The 23,425-nt window shown below is 39.0% G+C and overlaps 1 pseudogene; it reads left to right on the top strand.

The window, feature by feature from the left end:
- The first annotated feature begins 8,494 nt into the window (after positions 1 to 8,494).
- The window catches only part of LOC100676142 (large ribosomal subunit protein uL30-like), a 47,554-nt pseudogene continuing 32,623 nt past the window's right edge, over positions 8,495 to 23,425 (top strand).

Below are 23,425 nucleotides of genomic sequence, written 5' to 3' on the forward strand. Positions count from 1 at the left end.
TTGAGTAAAAATAGAAATATTGGGCCTAGCAGTGTGGTCAATTTATCCAAGCCATAAAATTAATACAATAATGATACTAATTAATTAAAATCCATCCAGTGTGTATCACATGCCAGAAGTCAGTGAAGTGTTGCAGATTTATTGTTTTACTCAATCCTCCTGCCAACCTCAGGATGAGAAGGGATCTCAGCTTTAGGTGTCCAGTGTCACCCAGGTGGCAAGCAATGGAGTTGAGAATTAATTCAGCCTTTCTGACTCCTAAGCAGAAGTGTTCGCCGCAACACTCTGCTGCTTGCCTTAGGCCAGGAGCAGGCATTGAAAGCTACTAAGAATTCGTTGGTAATGGGAAGGCACACAACAAGTTTTGGAGGTTATTGCTCAACTGGAAAAGGAGACAAAACCTCTGAACCAGTGGCTTGGTTCAATTCACATAAACAATTAATTGAACAATTGGAAGAGTTCAAAACATAATGCCAACGGCCCTTTTCTTATTTTTTTTCCCTAACAAGGCAACCCAAACTCTCTTCTTTTGTAACATAAAATAAATGGTGACTTAGCCATTAGTGTAATTGCTTTAAACCAACTGGTGACTTCTTAACCACATTTTCGTAGCCCTTGCAAAACAGAAAAGATCAAAAAGTCCAACTGATTTTACGAACAAAACAATCTGTTAGTACTTTAAGTTTCCTAAGTAGAATATCATCAAAAAGCAAACACTAAAAAATACTATTTAGCAAAACTGAACTTAAATATGACGGCTGACTTAAAAGTTACCCAGCGCAAGAGATCAAAAACTTTGTTTATAGAACAAAGATCCCCATTTTTTAATTGTGTAAATAAACTTCCCCAATGTTAGCAGATTTCCTTAATTGCCATTGCAGTCATGTTCTTCTCTATTGAAACATAAACCTGAATCATGTAAAATTAACCGTGTAGGATGGGGCTTATTTTATATGCTAGATAAGCTAAGCATCATTTCACAGAATGTGTGTTCTCTGGTGAATTGGTCACCCACACAGAAAAAGGCCCTAAAGTAGAGAAATTTAATGAGTATCGGTGATATTCTAAAAGAGATGCTAGACTTGTTAGTAGTGAGCAAGGATACTTAGATCACGCTAACGGGAAAGCCTAGCAGATTCCCTAAATGCCTTTCATGTGGATGTGCGATGCCTGTTTCCATGGCAACCTGCAGTGAGTTAAGAAGGGTACTGTTAAACTGTACTGCAATTTTGCTTAGCCTTCCTGAAAGAAAAATGTCAGAAGAAACCATTTCTCCACCCATGATTGTAATCAGAGATTCTCCACCCCCACCCACAAGCTTTTGTTGTTGCCCCTGAAGAAGATACTCAAGGCAGTAAATCTGAAATCTATTTAATGATCTACTTTGTTCCACTCAGCTACAGATCCTTTGCTGGGTCCTCACATTTGGCAGCACGTTAGTATTGGCAAATCTGTAGGAAAGGATCAAAACAGATAATGGTGCCAAATAATGAGCAAGAAAAATAATGAGGAAAGCATCTATGCCCTGATTCCTAGAGGCTGCTTTTAAATTTGTTAAAACAACTTCCTCCAGGGTGGAGCATTCCTGTGCCACTTTTGAAGCTCTGCTATTCTTTGCATTTTAAAAGGAATGAAAATATAATGAATATTTCTGTTGCTCTGCAAGGAATTCAAATCAAAGCTTTGACAAGGGATATCCACCCACATGTTTGCTTCAACTTTCCTAATTCATTCATTACCCAGTTCAAAGCTCAAGACCAAGAAATCTTGCCTGGAATGACAGAAGCATTATGTCCATTGGCAATTATCCCAGACTATTCCAGAAGGAAAGTGTAACTGAAAATCAAAGATCCTGATAAAGGGCACCTTTTAACTGAAGTGGAGTGGTAGGAACTCACAGCCAATTTTTATAAACCCCATTTGTTTGGGGTTATCATAGAACATTTGTAGCTAACATTTTTTACACACCTACTGTGTCCAGGCGTTATACTCAATATTTTATATTCATTAACTTAGTGATCATCATAAGACTATGAAACATAGGAATTATTACTATTACCCCCGTTTTACAAATGTAAAGAATTGCCTAAGTAACTTAACTAAGGCCACATTTTATTCTAGGAAAAATTTTGAGTTAATCAGAGGTGGACTTTAAGTATTCTTCTGCTGTTAAAAAGAAAAAAATTATGTATATATATTTCCAGTGTAATTTTCAGCTTTATTCTTGCTTGCTGCCTAAAACGACTTGCTGTTACGGGAGGTATATGTCTTAAAAATGTCCTTATTGTTTATTGATATCTTGGATAACTTCAATAATAGGAGCTTTGAAGAACCTAAATTATTCATCTCTATGCTATGTTTTTATTGCTACCATTCAATCAAATATATATATATAGTGCTTAACCATTGCCTCGCCACGGCTCCTTACGTAGCTAGATAGATCTAAATACATACACACACACATATATATATATATATATATATACATATATATGGAAACCCTGGTGGCATAGTGGTTAAGAGATATGGCTGCTAACCAAAAGGTTGGCAGTTTGAATCCACCAGGTGCTCCTTGGAACTTTATGGGGCAGTTCTACTCTGTCCTATACAATTACTATGAGTCAGAACTGACTCAACAGCAGTGGGTTTAGGGGTTTTATATATATGTATGTATATATAAATGCAAATGTCTTCAGGAGCCGTAACAGCAACTAAACTGAATACAGCAGGCTGGTTGGAGTAGCGAGACTAGAGAGGACCATAATCAGCTCGAGCGCACATGTCCGTCTAAAGGGGACAGCTGCTGCTCAGTTTCCACTGAAGTTTGTCGTGTGGAAATGTGGATTCAGTGTGGTCAGATTTTCTACATTTCAAGAAAACCCCCTAATCTCAATAACCATGTGAAATCTACCCACTTTTGAATATGGACACAAAAAAGAAGTGTGACGACCCAGGAAAAGATCTGCCCACAGGCTGATTATTTTCTCTATATTAGGAATTAATCATCATTTTCTCTGGAAAAAAAAAAAGTCATTTCACAAGAGGACCAAACCATCCTCCTATTCACTTCAAATTTTGAGGACAAAAATTAGTAAGGAAGCAGGAGTGGTAGAATGTGAGGTATTGACGACCCTTTCTGATAAAAAAAGTGGAAAGAACAGTTGTTTAAGTAGCATATAGGGGTGATAACCAGTTCCATCTTTTATTTTATTTACTGAACTTCTCATAAACACTTAATGCTTTTCCTTTTGTCAATATTTTATTTTTTACACCAAACAATTGAAGTACAACAGAGTTCTATTTACTTTTTAATTAAATAACATTTTTTACAAAACTTGTTTATAATATCAATCTGTGTGATGATGCAAGTGACAAGTTTAATTTCATTCACCTGAACCATGGCAATAATCACATAGCACGGGGGTGAGGAATTTTGATTTTAAAGCTTCTGCTATTGCAGTTACCCAAGGTGTCAAGGTTAAAGACATTTTTAAGACATACACTTTCCACAACCACATCCTCTTTCAGACAGCAAGCAAAAATGAAGCCAAAGATTACACTAGAAAATGTTTACTACTGATTCTGTTAATTCATTGACTTATGATGGCAGAAGGTCAAATTACATAAATATTTACATAAAACCAAACCAGACTCCTTGCCCTCGAGTCAATTCCAACACATAGTATAGGACAGAGTTTCTAAGGCTATAATCTTTACAGAAGCAGACTGCCACATCTTTCTTCCGTGGAGCAGCTGGTGGGTTCGAACCACTGACCTTTTGGTTAGCAGCCAAGCACATAACCACTGTACCACCAGGGCTCCTCATATTTACATACATAGAAAAGAAAAAGAATTTAGTCCCCTGTCTCAGTGTAACTATTTCGTTAACATGCCTAAACAAACAATAAAATTCTCTTTTGGAGGAGGGTAGATATGTATGCTCAAAACATTTCTTAAAGATTTTCTAAGGTGAAGTAAATGTTATATACCCTCTAGTAGATTCCAACTCATAGTGACCTTATAGGACAGGGTAGAACTGCCTCATGGGGTTTCCTAGGCTGTAACCTTTATAGGAACAGATTGTCAGGTCTTCTCTCCTGCAGAGCAGCTGGTAGGTTTGAATTACTGACCTTTTGGTTAGCACCTGAGTGCTTTAACCACTGCACCACTGGGGCTCCGTAATATTACATTAAGTCTAGATAAATCATTTTGTTGAAACAGTGATGTTAGACAATTTCCTCATTCTTTTGCTATAGTCATTAGCTGATCAAATAAAAGACCTAAGATTACATGAAAGTGAGTGAGAATGATGGTAAAAATAAATTTGAGTGCTCACAGTGGTCCAGCCACACTTGTAACAACTCATGAATATGGCCCCCATAATGATGTTTCTGGATTCTTTTTCTAACTTTACAGAGCTCTGAGAGACTGTAAAGCAGTCAAGCTCAACCAACATTCTGGCATCAATAGCAGTTGATCAGAGCTAATGGATCTTTGAAATGCAAGCACATTTGATTCGAAATGAAAATTTGTTTTCTGGGAATCTGAAGTTGAGGCCCATGGCAGGAATCAAAGCATATACCTCAACTTCCATTTCCTTTATGTGCACATTATCCACTATCCACCATTAAAGATCTAGGTTAGGGTGCAGGGAAGATGAGGAATTCCATTGTTGCCACCCATCACCTTCTCATGTTGACATTTTTTTGATCTCTATCTGCCTACCCCTTTTGTCTGCCTCTGGATTGAGTCAAATCATAAAAGGGGGAAAGGGAATATTATTTATTGTCCTCTACAAAATAAAGACTCCTCCACTTAATTGACTGGATAAACCAATGATGCCATATTAATAATACCTTATATTTGATAGCAGTCTGTATGCTCAAATTACTCTCACATACATTTATTCCTTTGATCCTTACAGTGTCCTGCTCTACAACCTGGAAATAATAATTTCTGTCTCTCAGAGTAGTTGTGTGGATTCAATGAGAAGGCACATATAAGCAGCACTATACCTGGTATATTGTGAGAGCTGAATATGTCATTGCCTATTATCATTATCATCATCATTACTAAGGAGCTATAGTGGAGCAATGTTTAAGCATTTGGCTGCTAACCGAAAGGTCGGTCGTTCAAACCCACCAGCTGCTCTACAGAAGAAAGATGTGATGGTCTGCTTCCATAAAGATTATAGCTTTGGAAGCCCTATGGGGCAGTTCTACTCTGTCCTATAAGGTCGCTAATAGCAGCAATCAAGCAGATGGAAACGAGTTTTGTTTTTTTTTTTTAATCTAGACCTTTGAATAAACAGGAGAAAATTTGAGTTTGCAGAGAACTTCCTTACTCCTTACCAACGGCATACTGGCCTGGGAAGAAAAGGGCAGAGAGAGAAAGAATCGCTTATGTTTAATTTCTTTTTTTAATTAAATAAGTTCTACCAGATATAAAATTATGGACAAAAGACCCTCCCCTACCAACTTCTGATGGGAAAAGTCAATGGTGGGTCAAAAAGGCTTGGAGGTTTAGGGATAAACTCTCCTAAAAAGATCAGATGAGTGGCTGATAACCATTTTCAAGTAGTAACCTAAATGTCAATCAGAGGCCATTATTTCAGGCTAAATAAAAATAAGTAATAAACACTAAAATCTGACTAAAGCAAATTATGAAGCCGTTATGTTCGGAACTGCTAAAAGATAGTGCTTAAGATAAAATTTCCTAGACTGTGTTATATTATTCACTTTGCCTCTGAAGACCTTATTATTAATTATATAGGTATTTATTGTATAGCTTCAGTCCACATACCTTTTAATCTCTCTTCTTTCCTTAAACAGCATTAAAAATTGTATTACAAATAAGGATGGATGAAAACCTGACTCTACTGAGATCTAGTTAAAAAATTTTGGACTGAAAATATCCTAGAAATATAACTGCTCCGAATTTGATCCCATTCTTTTTCTCTAGCTTCATTTTCCCAACTGCCTCTCCACATATACACTCTAACGCCCAACTTATGCTCCAACCTTGTTACATTTTCCACCATCACTCAAGAACTTCAAGCTCTTTTATGCATCTAAACCTTTGTATTTCCAAATCTTTCTGCCCAACACATTATAAGGTCTCCTCATTGGACAATGAACTCCTGCTTGTTTTTCAAGATCAGGCCCAAGGGACATGGTTTTTCAACAAACCTTTCCAGAACACCAAGACAGCATGATCCTCTGTAGTCCTCAACCACTTTATTCATAAAACTATTACAGCATTTACCATGTCCTAAGAGTATTTTTTAAGAGTAGCAGGGAAACCCTGGTGGTGTAGTGGTTAAGTGCTACAGCTGCTAACCAAAGGGTCGGCAGTTCGAATCTGCCAGGCGCTCCTTGGAAACTCTATGGGGCTGTTCTACTCTGTCCTATAGGGTCGCTATGAGTCGGAATCAACTCAACGGCACTGGGTTTGGTTTTTTTTCTGGGTAAGAGTAGCAGAGTGTTCTTTTTGAGCCTAAACTGTGTCAGGTTGTGTGAGTTATTAACAATGACAATTTGCATGTATAATTTGTACAAGACTTTTTATGTTGTTTTTTGATGTTGTTGTTGACTAGAGGATAAGGGAAGTATTTTGTTTTATTTACTTATGTTATCTCTTTGTTTCAAGCTCTTGAGAGATAGAAACAAAAATGGAAGACAATGCCTAGTCCCTTGGACAGGTTAATTTTTGGCTTTTTTCAGAAAGAGGAGTGAAAGTCACAGCCAGAGACACTATTTCTCTGAGAGTCTGTGAGACCCTGGGCACCAAATGTTTTGCTTCAGCGTACCCTGTTGATTGAGAGCGACTCATTGTCAGGGTAAGGGCAATTCCCCCACTTCACTGGGGCACAGGAGAGAGGATGGGTTAGAGGGCATAGGATCATTGGCCTTGGCATAGATTATTTTATTTTTAGAATGGCCGCCATCAACAGCAAAGTTCACTTAAAAAACTTTATGGGAACAAGACCACATTTTTCCTCTCCTCCTTTGGCTTCCATCATCAGCATGTCTACCATAAAGTCCCTGCAACGATGGAACAGTTCATGTACAAAAAGAAACATCCATTGAAGACTTGTAAAAATTTGAGGCAGTATTTGGCAGGAAGAGGAAGGTCCTGTGTGAGGAGCTGGGTGAAAGAGAAAGACTCTTGAGTGACAATGTGAATGTTCCCATATTTCCCAAAGCTTGGGAGTCTTTGGGACTCTGAGGTATATGCTCCATAGAGCACTAAAGGTCTTAGGATATAGCTGTGTAGCTTTTATTGCCAATGTGATTAACACTGTGATTATTTCTCTCCATACCTGTATATTGCCTTAGGCTGTACATTTCTTCTGATCAGGGATAATGTCTTGTTAACCAAATTTAGTGCACCTCACCCAGTAGGCACTCCATGCATGATTGCTGAATGAATGAATGAATGAATATACATTAAATCAAAGCACAAAACCAATTTTGGCTTTAAGCTGGTATTACCCACAGCCACATTTACTTTCCTTCGTGTATCATAAATCTTTGCAACGTTATCTTGAATCATGGAACAGCAAAGGAAAATTGAAAACCTGTTAGGTCAAGCTGATCTACATTCTTCTTTGTGTAGGCCACAGAGATATCCTTCACTATTAAAAGTTGCTTTGTCCCTAGATAAAAGAGTAGTATAGTGGTTAACAGTACACAGCTTCAGAGCCATTTGTCTGGGCTGAATCTTAGGTCTGACACTTTCTAGCTGTGTGACTTTGGCTATTGATTGTCCTGCTCTGTGTTTCAATTATCTCATTTGTCCAATGGTAAGAAGAGTAGTACCTACATTGTAGGATTGTTGTGAAAATTAAATAGTTCCTATGAGTAAACTGTTAATAACCACTTTCAGGCACACGGTAGGCACTCATCAAATGTTAGCCATAGTTGACACTATTTGCTGAACTCTATTTCACTTAGTATGGTCTTGGCTTGGTCTAAAAGGTAGTAACTCTACACACTTGCTCATTTGATTTCCTACAATGTCCATTTCACTTTTGTAATATTAAGGCTAAGACTAAGTGGACATACCAAACAGTGACAAAAGCTTGTGGTGATGTATTTGGTGTGTTGGCAGGAAGGTATTTTAAAATGCCTGCCATTCACTGCAGGCACATTCTGGTCTTATGAAAAATGTCAAGTGCTTTCCTTAACTTTTTCCTTGGCCTCCTCTTTTCTATTTTAAAGTTGCCCCTACCGCTTATGGTTATTGACCTCCCAGGGAGAGATTGGTTTCCTGGTGAGGCATGTACTCACACAGCTGTAAGCCCATAAATTGACCGGTAGGTGAGAACGACTTGTTCCAATCTGACCATTACTCTGTTCTAGAAAGTTGCAATTAGAACTCTAACAATTGCTATATAAGAGCACTCCCAGGGAAAAGGTTACAAAGAAGGGGCACAGAGACATTTAGGAAACAAATAGAGTTACAATTAAAAATGAGAGTTTGTCTTTAGAAAATGAGTATTAAGCCAGGAGAGAAGTTCCTGGTCACTCGCAATGTGAGCATTTCCTCTGCAGGTAGCGTGGGATGCTGGTATTCCTGGACAGATCACTTTTCAGCAATCACAGTGTCGGTCTGTTGGAAAGACCTTGCTGGGAATCTGACAGAGGTGGCCACAAACTCAGCAGAAGTCATTTCATTCTCTGGCACAGTCAGGCATAGTCAACCCAGGCATTTTGGAGGAGGGCGAGGTATGAAACCTAGATTTCAATGGAGGCAGACGGAGTGTGCTCAGATCTGCAAATGAAATCGTTGCATTAGGCAGTCATTTTTGTCTGTTGCCTTTCTCTCTGCAGAGCCCAAATCCAAATTCCCTGTCTTATTTTTGTTATAAACCAGCCTTGTTTGCCATATTACTAAGTCTATAATTTACCCTTTTCAGGGTATTTACAGTATTGTCATGAGTCTGAGGATATAGCAGGCTCTCATTATTATTGGTGTTACCCCGAGGCCATGTTGAAAAAGGGCCCTAAAAGAAAGGGGCACATTTGGAAAAGGATGTCTGTTTTTTTTCTCTTTGATTTCTGATCTTATCATTCTAATACTTCCAAGCCTTCCATGGCTTGCCATTTCCCTTAGAATAGACTTGCTGATTAAAAACGATAGATTTGGGATTTTGTCCTAATGTAGGGTTGCTTGATTAAGCATATAAAAACACAGAACTCCCAGTTAAACTTGAATTTCAGATAAACAATGAATACATTTTTCAGGATAATGTGTCCCCAAAATTGCAAATATTGCATGGGACATGCTTTTACTAGAAAATTATTTGTTGTTTACTGAAATTACAATTTAACTGGAAGTTCTATATATTTATTTGCTTAGTCAGGCAACCCTACCTTAGGACAAATTCCAAATTCACAGCCAAACTCTAGACTATGATTCTCCTGTATACAGGTCCAATCTCAATAAAAGCCACTCACTTTTTACCTCTTTTGCTCTAACCAGACTGGACATATTTCAGTTCCTTAAATATATTATGTGCTCCCTTAATGCTATCGTTTTTCACAGTTATCCTCCTAGCCTAGAAAATTCCTGCCCCCTCGTCAATGACCAATACCACTCCTTTGCCCAGCCAACATATATTTGTTCAAAATCTCTAAAAGGTTCACCAGAAAGGACAATTTTGTACATTCTTGCCCTTGTTGGAGTATTACTGGAGGCATTAAGTAAAATTCTTGTCTTTATCTCTTGAGTTTAGAAACCACTGAGAAATTAGAAATAATGGAAAAAAAGAAAGTAATCCAAATCAACTGAAGAACATGATTATAAATCTGCAGTCATATGGACCTTCAATATTTCCCCAAATTGGACCTAACTCCCCAGCCTCAGGTGTTGTGAAGAGCAGACCAGAGTGCTAGTGTAACCGAACAAGGTTACCTGTCCTGACCTATTAGCCGATCAAAATAAGAGGGACGCCACACCACCAGTTGTAAGGGAAATAAAATAAAATAAAATAAAAATAGAAGGTGGAAATTTATTGTCTGTGCAGACAAGGGGTCTAGGGACCATAAGGCCACGTGCTTGCTGTCTGAGGGGGTTGGGGAGCTTTTTATTTCCAATGGCATCTGGAGGTTGGGTTTGGTGCCCCGAACTCTCTGCCCTTGCCCTCCTATGTCCACATTTGGAAGTCCGAATGTTGAATCATGTCTGTGATGTTCAGATCCAAGGACAGACTGAGGACACAGCTCTTCAGGTCCTGTGCATGTGCTAAAATCTTGGTTCACACATGTGCAGGATTCTGGCACCAAATTCAAACCGTGGTTATTATGGCGGCAGTATGGTCGGGGCAAACCACAGTTAGAAGCTGTGGCTTGGCGGCTGCCAGGCGGGGCAAGGAACCTCAGCAGAGGGAAAGAAGTCTCCTCAGAGGCTTCACAGGCATTTCCATTCCAAAGAAAAGAGAAAACCAAAGGAATGAATTGAATGTCTTATAAATTGGTGAGTCATACAAGCTACTCTTGCTCCCTTAGGACTGAAGAGAAATTGGAAGGTTTCATTCTAAAATTTACTGTCCCGGGAAGTTGAGTGGAAATTCCTTCCCCTTTCTACCCCTCTTTGAAAAAATTAGGAATGTGGAATAAGTGCCTCCCCACAATGTCCCCCAGCTTTTTATTCTCTTCACTCACTTAGTTTATCCATTAAGTGTATGGTCAAACATTGATGTGGCTGGTTCCCTAATGGGAGGGGTTCAGGATAGTCCTGCTTTTACCTTCATGAGGCCACTTCACAGTAATTAACCACTGATACTCTGAGATCCCCACAGGGAACTGGCGAGCAATATAGCTTTTGCCTCCAGAAGGCTATGAAATGGGCCAAAATCGAACTAACTTCAAAGTCGTTCTGAATCCTGGGTGAAAAATTCATTCTGTATTTAGTTTTCCAACTAGCCATGTTGTCTAATAAAAATCCTAAAGAGGTTTCAAATTTAAATCAAATAAATAAAAAAAGATGCCATAGAGTATGAATGAATCCCTGAAACTATTGCCCTGAGATAACCTTTGAACCTTGAGTCAAAATTATCCCCTGAAGTCTTCTTAAAACCAAACAATAGTTAGCTCACCTAGTAAAAAAGGCCTACCTCGAGCATTATGCTCTTTGAAGAACTATCTATATGGGATCAAATTGACAGCAGCAACTCGAAAGGTTAGACAGGAACCTTAGAAGGCAATGAGTTTATGTTAGTAAGGGAAGAACAACTCAGAAAAAGACAGTGAGAATGGTTGCACAACTCAAAGAAAGTAATCAATGTCACCAAATGGTACATGTAGAAACTGTTGAATTGGTGTATGTTTTGTTGTGTATATTCTCAACAACAACAAAATAAATAAAATTTAAAGAAAAAGTAAATTAAAATCTCCTATTATGGAGAACATAGATTGAAAAAAAAAAATCCTAAAGTTTCATCCTTTTTTCTTTAAAAGTTAAGACCATATAGAGTTCAGCATTCTTTAATCACGATTGTCCAATTTCTAATTTTGCTCAATCTATAATCTAGAAAGATTCTCAATCCGATAGTTGGGTTGAGTTGAGTTTTATGCAACAGCTGCAGCCTGGACTGTTTTCTACCAAATAGTGTAGTTTCTAAAGCATGTTCACAGTGGAAGTAATCCAACCTACAGTCTCTCATATGCCATTGTTTTTCTAATAATTGGAAGCAAAAGAGTGTCACAGCATCACCCTTACTCTACCCAAAAAAGAACTCAAGCAAATACCTAGCCTCTGGGGAAATGTTGTTCCCAGAACCATGTACTCTGTCCAATCTAAGACCATGCTATTGTTGCCAAAATAAAAGCAGAAGCTCGGGTGCTAAAGGAAGGAGGGGAGATATAGGGAAAATTTAGTTTTAGAACATTGCCACGATGCCTGTCAGCTAGTGCCAGTCATCTGAAGGCCACAGCCTGGGAAATTAAACTACTCTGAGGAAAATCTCCTATAAGTTTAACTGTAGCACTGTGTTTGCCATTCATGGGGAGAGGATGGGGCAAAGGGCCCGCCTATGCACACACTTTCAATTCTCAGAGAACAGCATTTGAAAAATTCCTGCCCTCTTTCTAAGACCTTAGAACTGAGTGCAAGTGGCAGCTTCAGTTACCAGATGTTATTAGACAGTTTTCTTCTCTAACTGGCATATGTAAAACTCTCACTTCTGTTTCCATTCTAAATTCCTGGTATTAGGGCTGTGTTGCATGTGTGTTTTGTCTTCTAATGACATGGCCTCCATTCTTTTCTTGTGAGAAGCACTTCGGTCTTATGTCACAGTGGTCATTGCCACTGCCTCCTGCTGTAAACGTTTGTTGGCATTCGGAATCTGTTCCAAGAGGCATCTTCTGTCTTCTCCATGTTTGTTTATACCGGAGAGTCACTGTGCAGTTTCCTGCATTGTAAATGCTAGTGTTGCTTCTGAAGCCTGAACTACCTGGGCCTAGTAAGCAACAAGATGTCTGCAGCATACACCTCAGGTCCTTGCCTCTCCAGGGCCCTTTGGAAAACTCACCCTGACTTCTCTCTAAGCTCCTGACTCACATTTTCTATTCCTTGTACTTCATCTTCCCTACTGATCCAGAAGTAATGCAAAGATCATGTTCTTTAACACATTTTGATCTTTTTGGAATTTTTATTTTTCCCTCTGTTGCTGTTCTGATAGAGATAGGCATATTTTAGAATCTGACCCTTTTTGATCAGCAAGCTTGATTTCTAACAGCTGAGTATTCGAGGTACATTCTAGGTACATTCCTTCTTAGTTTCTAGGTTTCCTAACATTTGCAAGATTGAAACCAGGGACTGTTCTGGCCTTTGTGACTGATGATCTGATTTAAGAAGGCCCAATAAAGGGGTTATATGGGGAAAGAGAGTATATTTGTTCTATCTAGAGCTCACTTTAAGATAGGCAGAGCTTCAAAACACAGGCTTTTTTAGGACTTGATGGGCAGAAAAAAAATTGTTTTCCTGTGTTTACAGAGTTTCTCAGTGAACACTATGCACTGGTGTGCCTTTTGTGTCAGGTATAGGGAAGCAATGTAGGCCCATCAACCTTGCAAACGTCAGTGTGCTCAGTCGCTGAGGGCAAAGTTCCACATGGCTGAACTAACTAAAACAAAGTAAAATAAAATAAAAACTAACTAAAGCACTGCCACATTTTAAGGTCTTCTAAGTTAAAGCCCAAATCTTCAATTGGTCTATTTGCTAACGGGCTAATTTGGCTCTTAAATGCTAATTTCTGAGGCACACTTTTCAGATAACCTGGCAAAAACACCAAGATATTGGAATATAAGGGAAACTGAAAGATAGCATCTTTATTTTTCTTTCTCAGTGTAGAACTTACTGGGAAATAAGGCAGGAGGACAGATGAATGAAAATCAAAATATCAGCTCAATTTTAGTAACAAAGCTAATTGGAGAATGGGGTTTAGCTCTGATATTGAAGTCTTAATTGAGTCAACCCTGCATATTTTCTGGTTCCTCCTCTTGTTGTACATGTAATTGTGTCCTCCAAAAAGATATGCTGATGTCCTAACACCTGTATCTGTGACTATGACCCTGTTCGGGAAAAGGACTTCACTTTCATGTTAATGGGGTCATGCCAGAGTGGGTCCCAAACCTAATTACTTTTGAGTGATGTTCAATAAAGACACAGAAATACAGAAACACACAGCGAAAGATGCCATGTGAAGATCCATCTACAAGCCAAGGAATGCCAGTGCCCAGGGCTGCCAGAAGCTAAAAGAGGTAAGAAATGATCTTTTCTTTGAGCAGACACCTTGGTCCCAACTCCTCTAAGTTAGCTCCCCCTGTTATGAGCTTTGTAGCAACTCTTACTTCTCATTTTATCTGTCTTCTCAGAGACAATATAATATTCTTGAAGGCAGAGATTCTGTTTTCCTTCCTTGTCAATGTATCCTTGGAAACCAGTGCAGTGCTGACACTCTGTAAATATTTGCTGAATGAATTAATGACTGCATGGACTCACGAGGGTGGAATTCTGGCATAGCCACATTGCTCAATATACCCAGGCTACAGCAACTGGCAATGGTGCCATTTGGAGACCCAGATAGAATGCATTCCTTTTATCTTCCTGGCAAGCACAGGAATAAATAGCAAGGCTCTGATATAAGAACATTCACTGCATCACTGTCCTCCTGTGTGTCCTGTTTCAGGAAGTGCAGAGTATCTTTGTATAGCCCCAGGTGCACATCAATCTTTTTTTTTTTTTTTCTCTCTCTCTTCCTATGCAGTGGCAGTAGGATAATGTTCTAAGTATTTGTCCCCTGAAATTACTGAATAGTTCCCAGAAACATCACCTCCTCACAGATTGACAAGCTAACTGGATATCTTTAAAGAACATTGTACACAATATTTTATTTCCTGAAACCTTATTTTTAATGTAAGGTTGTAATTCAAAAACTTTTGCATCTAGAGACCATTTGTCCAATAAGCATGAGCATTTTTTAAGGGAAATAGCATTGATCAAAAAACCTCCCCTTTTGCTCTAATTTTGAGTGGAAGCACAGGCATAAAGGATGTATGGGGAAAAAATAGAAGATAATTCCTTACATCCTTTCAAAAAACAAAGTGAAATCTTTAGTAGAAAAATGAAATAGATCATACATGAAATTAGATGGAGGTCATTCCCTCTGTCTTATCCAGCAGCTGGTATGATATGACAGGGTCAAGTGAGGAGTGGGCTGCCCTGGATAAAAATTACTGTAACTTAAGTACTAACTACATGCCAGGCATGGTGCTTTATGCTTACTGTACATTATTTCATTTATTTCTTATATCCTGTGAAGCAGGTACTATTATTCTCATTGTACAGATGAGGAAATTGGAGCTTAAAAAGGTTGTGTAATGTGCCTACGGTTATACAGCCAGTAATATGCAGCAGGACTGGGAGAGGTCTGTTTTTTTTTTTTTTTCTAGAACCCATGCTCATTACCAGTGAGCTATGATGAACCCAACACATTCCTCTTGCTTAAAGTTTCCCCTGCCTTAAGACCCCTCAGGCAAGGCTTTACAGAGATTGGGAGTAAAACACAACAATAAAGTTACTTTTCAGCATGGGATGAAATCTGAGCCAAAACCTCTCTGTAGAAATAGTCCAAATGAAGCTGTCCACCTATCCCCTGTAGTGTAGCAGATAGACAGTACAAGGGACTCCTGCTTCAGAACCGTGGCCTGGCCCTGTGGGCTATCACTGGTGGTCAGATGGCACTTGGATGGTGGGGATGGTTGAGCACAGTCAGCTGATTTGAGAGGCTTTAGAGAACAATTCTACTGAATTTACCTTTTAAGGCCGAGTTGCAATTAAGTCACTTGTAAGTGGTGGTTAAGAGCTAGGCTGCTAGCCAAAAGGTCAGCACCAGCTGCTCCTTAGAAACCCTATGGGGCAGTTCTACACTGTCCTATAAGGTCACTATGAGGTGGAATCAACTCAAGGTAACGGATTTGATTTTTTTTTTATATGGTCATAAAAGGCAAACTGAATACAAGTCAACATATTTGACAGTAAAAACCAGTTGCTGTTGCCATCAAATGGATTCCAACTCATGACAGCCTAAGTGTGTCAGAGTAGAACTGTGCTCGATAGGGTTTTCAGGAGCTAAATTTTTAGAAGTAGATTGCCAGGCCTTTCTTCTGAGGTACCCTTTGATAGACTCAAACTGCTAATTTTTAAGTTAGCAGTCAAGCACTTAAACATTTGCAATACCAGGGACTCTGTATTTGATGACATCAGCACATAAAACCATAATCCAAATGGACATCTATCCAAAGAGAGCATAAAAACCAAAACCAAACCAAACCCGCTGCCGTTGAGTCGATTCCAACTCTTAGCAACCCTATAGGACAGAGTAGAACTGCACCATAGAGTTTCCAAGGAGAGCCTGATGAATTTGAACTGCCAGCTTTTTGGCTAGCAGCCATAGCACTTAACCACTATCCCACCAGGGTTTCCAAAGGGAGCACAAAACTGACAAAAGCTTGGGTTTCTTTTATTCAACTTATGACTTCTCTGAAAGAACCATGTCAGTGTTTTTAGACAAGCTTGTTCCAAAACTAAGACCTAAGAGAGGCATTAGTTTAGCCTCTGATCAAATGCAGAAATATTTTCTACAATGTCTTGTAGAAGCGGCCATGTAGACCTTTACACTCTGAAAGCCCGCTGTCTGGAGAGATAACCAATTCCTCAAACAGCCATTCTGTGCTGGGGCTGATCTAATCACTGTGAAGCTCTTTACACTGATTCAAATCATGACTGTTATAATTTAGGTTGAAGATACTGGAAAAGACTTTAAAATTAATTTGGCAAAAACCTTGTTGTTGTAATAAGCAGTTCATTCATTCACTTTACTGTCAAGCACTTAGAATCTATTATCTGCCCAACATTGTTGTAGGTACTGGGGATGCAGCAGTGAACACGACAGACAACAATCCCTAACCTACAGAGCATACTTCTTTTAAACTGACTTGTTCAAATCCACACAGTCCTGAATGGAATTATGGCAGCACAAGACTTTCAATGCCTTCTGCCTACACATGTTGCCCTGTACCAGGTTACGCTCACCTTATTCTTTCCCCAAGTAGGTCCTACTAGTGATCAAGACGTTTTTTAAGGTCTCTCATATTTTCCAAATCACTCTCCTCTGTGTGCCCAGAGTCCTTGGTTCATTAATATATAATAACATGTTGCATTGTTTTATACTGTCTTTGTTTATTTATTTATCTCCTCCAGTACACTATGAAGTCCTCAGACAGTTACCACAATTTGTTCATATTGTAACCTTAACATCTTTCTTAGTGTTTTGATTGAATGAACCTAGAGAATTATTTGATATTATCTTTTCACTGGTTCATTCAATAAATATCTACTAAACCCCACCCCCCACCAAAAAACAACAACAAACCCCCTGTGGTTCAGTCGATTCTGACTCATAGCAGCCATATAGGGTTTCCAAGGCTGTAAATCTCTACAGAAGCAGAATGTCACATCTTTCTCTTGCAGAGCCGCTGGTGGTTTTGAACTGCCAACATTTTGGTTAACAGCTGACCGCTTTTAACCACTCTGCCACCAGGGCTCCTTAAATATCTGCTAGATGCCTATTATTTGCCAATCAACATACTATCTACTAGAGATTTATAAGTAAAGGATTCAAGGAATCCAGTGGGGAGGAGCAATTGTAATTTTAATTGAAGTAGTCACAATGAGGAGATGATATCTGAGCGAAGACTTTAAGGAAATGAAGGTATGAGCTATGTAAACACTGTACTGGGAATATCCCCGGCAAAGGCCCTCAGGCAAGACTGTGGTTGGTGAGTTCCTGGAGCCAAGGCTGTTCATATGATTAGAGTAGAGAGAATGATGAGTACATGGTAGGGGATAAAGACAGAGATGTAATTGGGGCAGATGGGGGCAGGGGGGATGTAGGAGATTGAAATTGTCAGGGACTTACAGATCGTTAGAAAGACTTGAGTTCTTACTCTGAGAAAATTAGAGAGTTATTTGAACATTGTGAACAAAGACACCATATGATTTGACTTAAGTTTTAGCAGAGTCCCTGTGGATATTCTGCTGAGACAAGTCTGCAGGAGGGCAAGGGAGATAAAAAATAGACCAGTTAAGAGGCTACCGTAATAATCCAAACTTTAACCATGTTACCCAAGGTGTGGCTTGGTGAGGCCAGACACAGACCAAGAGAGAGAGACCAGAAGGACTTAAAGATTTTATCATACTCGCAGTTCCCCAGGGAGAGCACGCCATGCAAGGCCACTCCGGAGAAGCACCAGGGTGGGTCAGGAGGCAGAGGCAGAGAGAGAGAACTGTGGGCAAATGCATTTCTTGTGGTTTCCCTGGGAAGGAAAGGGCAAGGTGGGGCACACAGGCTTATAGTTGGTTAGCTTTTTTGAAAGTGGTGACCCAGCAAAATCCATGTTTTTGATAACAGTGGAGGTATATGGTTTGGGGCTATCAAAGGTTTTCAGGTGTTCCTGGGTAAGTCCTGTTTACGGAAGCGCAGCTAGGGAACATTTTGTGGATGTTAAAGCATCATTTTATAGAAACTGAGGACTTAGTTAACATGCCGATAAAGAGATGATGGTGTGAGGTAGCAGAGGAGGTTCTAAGAAGTGATTCAATTCTGGATATATTAAAGATGGAATCAATAATATTTTCAGTTTAAAGAAGTGGCATATCATAGACAAAGAGGAGCCATGGATGAGTCTGGCTTTTAGACCTGAATGGCTAAAACAATGGAGTTGATATCAACTGGAGATTTTGAATTCTGTGGATGAAACAGGTTTGTGGAGGAAAGATGAGGAGGTTAGAAGTTTGGGACATAATTTTGTATATAAGGTTTGGTATACTTATTTGGACATAAGGCTTGGTATACTTACTTGGCATCCAAGTGGAAATATCCTGTAGGCGGTTGGATATAGAGCAGAGAGCTTGGGGGAAACGGTACTAAGAAAGGAGATGATCCATGTGTTTGTGTGTGTGTGTGTGTGTGTGTGTGTGTGTAGTTTCAGCGTATGCATAACACATAAAGCCATGAGATTGCATGAGGTCACTAAGATGTGAGGTGGTCCAGGCTGGAAATAAAAATGAGAGGATGAAGGAGAAGGGTTGGTACTGTCGCGTTACAGAAAGAGAGGAAAGTATGAAATGGTCATTTAGGAGAATGGGGAGTGAATTGATGGTGGAAATATAGAATGATTTCCAGGCAACATTAAGGTCGTACCTCAGGTTCATGATCATGAATTTAAAGTAAGACCAGTCAGCATGGTTTATGTTGCCCTCCAACCAGGTTCAGTTGCATGGGTGCAGATAATATATAGATGGAAACTTGGATTTAACATTTTAGACAACATTAACTATATCCCACAGGAACTGTAGTTGTGTGCAAGAATATATTAATAACTAACATCAGATGTATGTTTTGGGAGAGAATTATCTATGTTTTGGAAATATACTGATTAGCCTTTTGGGTATAGAAAGTAAGGCTCCAAGTACGTGGGTTAAAAGGATATGATTTTCTCTCTCTCTCTATATATATATATAGAAAACTGGCTTATATAGAAAACACGTGTTCTGCATTAAAAAAAATTATCAAGTTTTTAGTAATGGAGAAAGTAGGGAATGACAAGGGTGTTAGAAAAAAAAAAAAAGCCAAGATCAGCGACATGACAGAAATCCTGAATCTGAGGAGAAGCACAATAAGGAGAACTTCTTGGTGGCCAGGCAGCTAAGGAAATTTTACGAACAAAAATGACCAGTTTCCAATTATAAGTTATTTTCACCAATTTAGGGTAAATCAGTCCAGTTATTCCAAAAATTCGGTGAAGTCTGCTATACACACAAAAACCTGAGTGAATACGTGGAAAACCGAAGGAAAATGCTTATTTTTATCAAAGCAGAGTAAAGAAAACAGCTACAGAAAACGAGACATGAGTCAAGAATTCAAGAGAAGCAAGGACTTGAAACAAGAAGTTTCAGGAAGGACATAAACTCACAGGGATGCACAGAAATATGAGAAAGACATTGGACATAACAGAATTTGTGAGTTAAGGCTAATTTTTTACTAAATTTCAAACAATAGCAAAATATCAGCTGATTTTTGAAGTAAATCATAGTAATAGCTACCATTTTTGAACATCTGAAAAAAAAAAAACAAAAAACACCCACTGCCATCAAGTTGATTCAGACACCTGGCAACCCTACAGGACAGAGTAGAGCTGTCCCACAGGGTTTCCAAGGAGCTGCTAGTGGATTCGAACTGCCAACCTTTCAGTTCACATCTCTCATGGATTAAATTGTGTCCCCCAAAAATATGTGTATCAATTTGGCTAGGCCATGATTCCCAGTATTGCATGATTGTCCACCATTTTGTCATTTGATATAATTTTCCTTTGTGCTGTAAATCCTGCCTCTATGATGTTAATAAGGCGAGATCTGTGGAAGTTATATTAATGAGGCAGGACTCAATCTGCAAGATTGGATTTTGTCTTGAGCCGATTTCTTTTGGGATAGAAAAGAGAGGTGTGAGCAGAGAGACAGGGGGACCTGATACCATGAAGAAAGCAGTGCTGGAAGCAGAGCATGTCCTTTGGACCCGGGGTTCCTGTTCAGAGAAGTTCCTAGTGCAGCGGAGAGTTGATGAGAAGGACCTTCCTCCAGAGACAACAGAGACAGAAAGCCTTCCCCTGGAGATAGTGCCCTGAATTTCGACTTCTAGCCTACCAGACTGTGAGAGAAAAAAACTTCTGTTTGTTAATGCCATTCACTTGTGGTATTTCTTTTGTAGCAGCACTAGAAAACTAAGACAGCAGCTGTGTCATACATACCTACATATGTACCTACTGTGAATGTGATCTCTTTATTTTTTTAATACAGGACTTTGCAAGGCAGATATTATTAAATTCCCATGACACTAAAACATCCACTCTGTTTTTATAATTGATGTGTACATTTCATCTGATATATCTTATTTTGTGAAATGCTGTTATTAAATTGCTGACAAAGTTTATGTTTGATACTTTCTTAAAAATAGGGTAATGCAGTATTATTCTCATTTTATAAAAGAGAAAAGTTAACTTGCCCAATATCTCACAAAGATTGAGCCAAGAATTCAAACCTAGTTCCCATGGGACTCCAAATTCTGAGTGTTTCGTCATGTAAATTCTGGTTGTTTTTCTTCCACTATTCTCAGAAGCAATGCTGACTTAGCCTAAAAACCCTAATTCCGTTTGTGTACTGAGGAACATATGTTCATGTCATGAAAGCAAAACATTTTTGCACGGAGACAACTTATCAGACTAACAAACCTGGGTGTCAACAGTGACACAGAAAACCTCTCAGTGGTAGAGACAAAAACAAGTAATCCAGCTCTCGGATGTATAAAAGAAAGCAAAGAGGTCACAAAGAATAAGATAAATCCTGAAATGTGGAAAGAAATCTTGTTTTCTTAGTGAAGCAAAGGAAAAAAAAAAAAAAAGCCAGAAATAACTCTGCTGAATTTAAAACATAAGAGTGAAGCAATCACTTGAAAAACAAACAATTCAAAGTGCTTGTTCCTTGTGGTAGGACAAGTATTTGTAAAACTATTCGTTTGCTATCAAGTGACTCATCATATAAGCTCAACATTTCTTTCAAGACTATCTCCTTTTATGAACTGAATTTACTTCAGCCAACCTGGGATTTTTGTGTTTTTCCAAAGTACACTCTACATCTTGATCCTAGACTCAAGAGGTCTGATGCTGTCATAGAAGAAGCCAGAAATGGACTAAAACTGGGGTTAGGTGGGTGATGAAGAAAGAAGGGGGAATAGCTAGGTCATGGGAGAGAAAGAATTAAGAACAGAGCTAACCTTGCTGAATTATAGTAGTCAGCCAAGGGAAGGAAGTACCAAGTAATAAAACCAGAGTCCCTGGGGAAGAGCTATTACTGGAAATATTATGCCAATGAAATAAGCAGAATAGTTAGTGGAATAAGGTCCTAAAAGGCAAATTTAGGATAAGCATCAAATAAAGAAATTTGTGGCAGGACAACGGCAGGGAGAACAGAATATTATGCTATTTTTAACCATTTGCGTTCTACCTCTTTTACCACAAGTTTTCTCTCTTAATGTGACTATCGTGAGGAACAACTCACTGCCTTTATGGTCTGAGGCGTTAGATATCCTGTTAAAACTCTGATCTGTTAAATTCTTGCTATAGAATGTTATATAGTTATATGTCAACATTTTTATCAAAAATGACTCATCACCGTGAACAACTTCCTCCTGATTTGCTGGTAAGGCCATCTGGACCCCCCAGCCCTGAGTCCATATCATCCCCAATTGATACTCCCACCAGTGGTGTATGAAAGTTACCACTTACCTGCATACTGCACAACTCTCGGGGTTAGCAGTCTTTTCATTTTACAGATGTGATGTGTGTGAAAACGTGAGGTGGGACATCCTCTCATACGCTTATGTCTGTTCAGCTTTCACCTTCTATTCCTACCCCTTACCCATAATTTGGTACTGTAATATGGAAGAGCAGGGGGAGCAGGAGAGTTATATGTGACAGGACTACCAGGAAAAGCTTCAATAAGCAGATGAGCTGAGAACCAGGATATATGGATAAAATCTCAAAATTATGAGAACAAGTCCCAACAAGGACACACTATGACTTATCAACCTACATATCAATAGCACTTAACACAGTAACTAGTGTTTGTTCAGTTAACAAATAATAAAGGTTTGTTAAATGAATTAATATAAAAATTAATCTATTGATGTGTATTTAAGATTGACCAAGGAGATTGGAAATAGAGTCACTGAGCTGATTTTGAAGTTAAACTAGTAAATTTAATTTCAGACATAACATGTTTAAGAAATCTCTCGGCCACCTTTTTGGCATTGCTTGCTGTTGTTATGTGCCGTCGAGTTGGTTCCGACTCATAGCAACCCCCTACGATAGAGTAGAACTGCCACATAGGGTTTCCAAGGAGCGGCTGGTGGATTTGAACTACTGACCTTTTGGTTAGCAGCCAAACTTTTAATCACTAGGTGCCCAGGGCTCTTGGCATCGCCTAGCAGGGTAGAAATACATCTGGCACTCAAAAATCAGCTCTAAGGGTGATCCTGGTGGAAATTTCCTCTGCTATACTTCCGTGCAATTTTTTTTTTTTTACTTTTCATAGAAAGCAAATGAAATTAACAAGGAGTACTGTTTCCTATTGTTCTTAAGCATGGAATTGTCTATGTGAGTGTTTTTTTCCAAAAAGGGTAACCGGCCTCTCTGCATTGAGAGAGAATACACATACGCAAATCTCTCACTTAAAGCCTTTTTACTTAGAAAACATGCTTGTTTAATCTCGTTATGTATTTAAAAAACAAAAACAAAAAACCCTGTTGCCGTCGAGTGGATTCTGACTCATAGCGACCCTGTAGGACACAGTAGAATTGCACCATAGGGTTTCTGAGGAGCAAATGGTGGATTGGAACTGCTGACCTTTGGTTAGCAGCCAAATGCTTCACCACTGCATATATGCCTATATAAATAAATCATAGAAAACTACGTCCCTTTGAATATTGAATAAATCCAAAGAAATTAAGTTTGGATGTTCCTTAATTTCTGCACAAGAAGGAAAATGGAAGGAATCAGAACAACACCTTCTCTCCCTGATAAAAGCATTGCCCACAGGAGGCTGTCTTTACAGTACTAGTAAGGATCCTTCTGTGTCCAGTCTTTTCATTAAGTCAGTCCTACCAGGTTTGAGCCAGGACTTCTTAGATAATTGACAAACCCCACGTTTGACAAAGACTGGAATGCAATATTGCTTAGAACTTACTTCATGGAGGCTAAAAGGAAAGTGAAAACTTTTCACTGGACTTGGTCTCTTGATGTCCTGA

The sequence above is a fragment of the Loxodonta africana genome, chromosome 3, assembly GCF_030014295.1.
Source record: "Loxodonta africana isolate mLoxAfr1 chromosome 3, mLoxAfr1.hap2, whole genome shotgun sequence".
Lineage (NCBI taxonomy): Eukaryota > Metazoa > Chordata > Mammalia > Proboscidea > Elephantidae > Loxodonta > Loxodonta africana.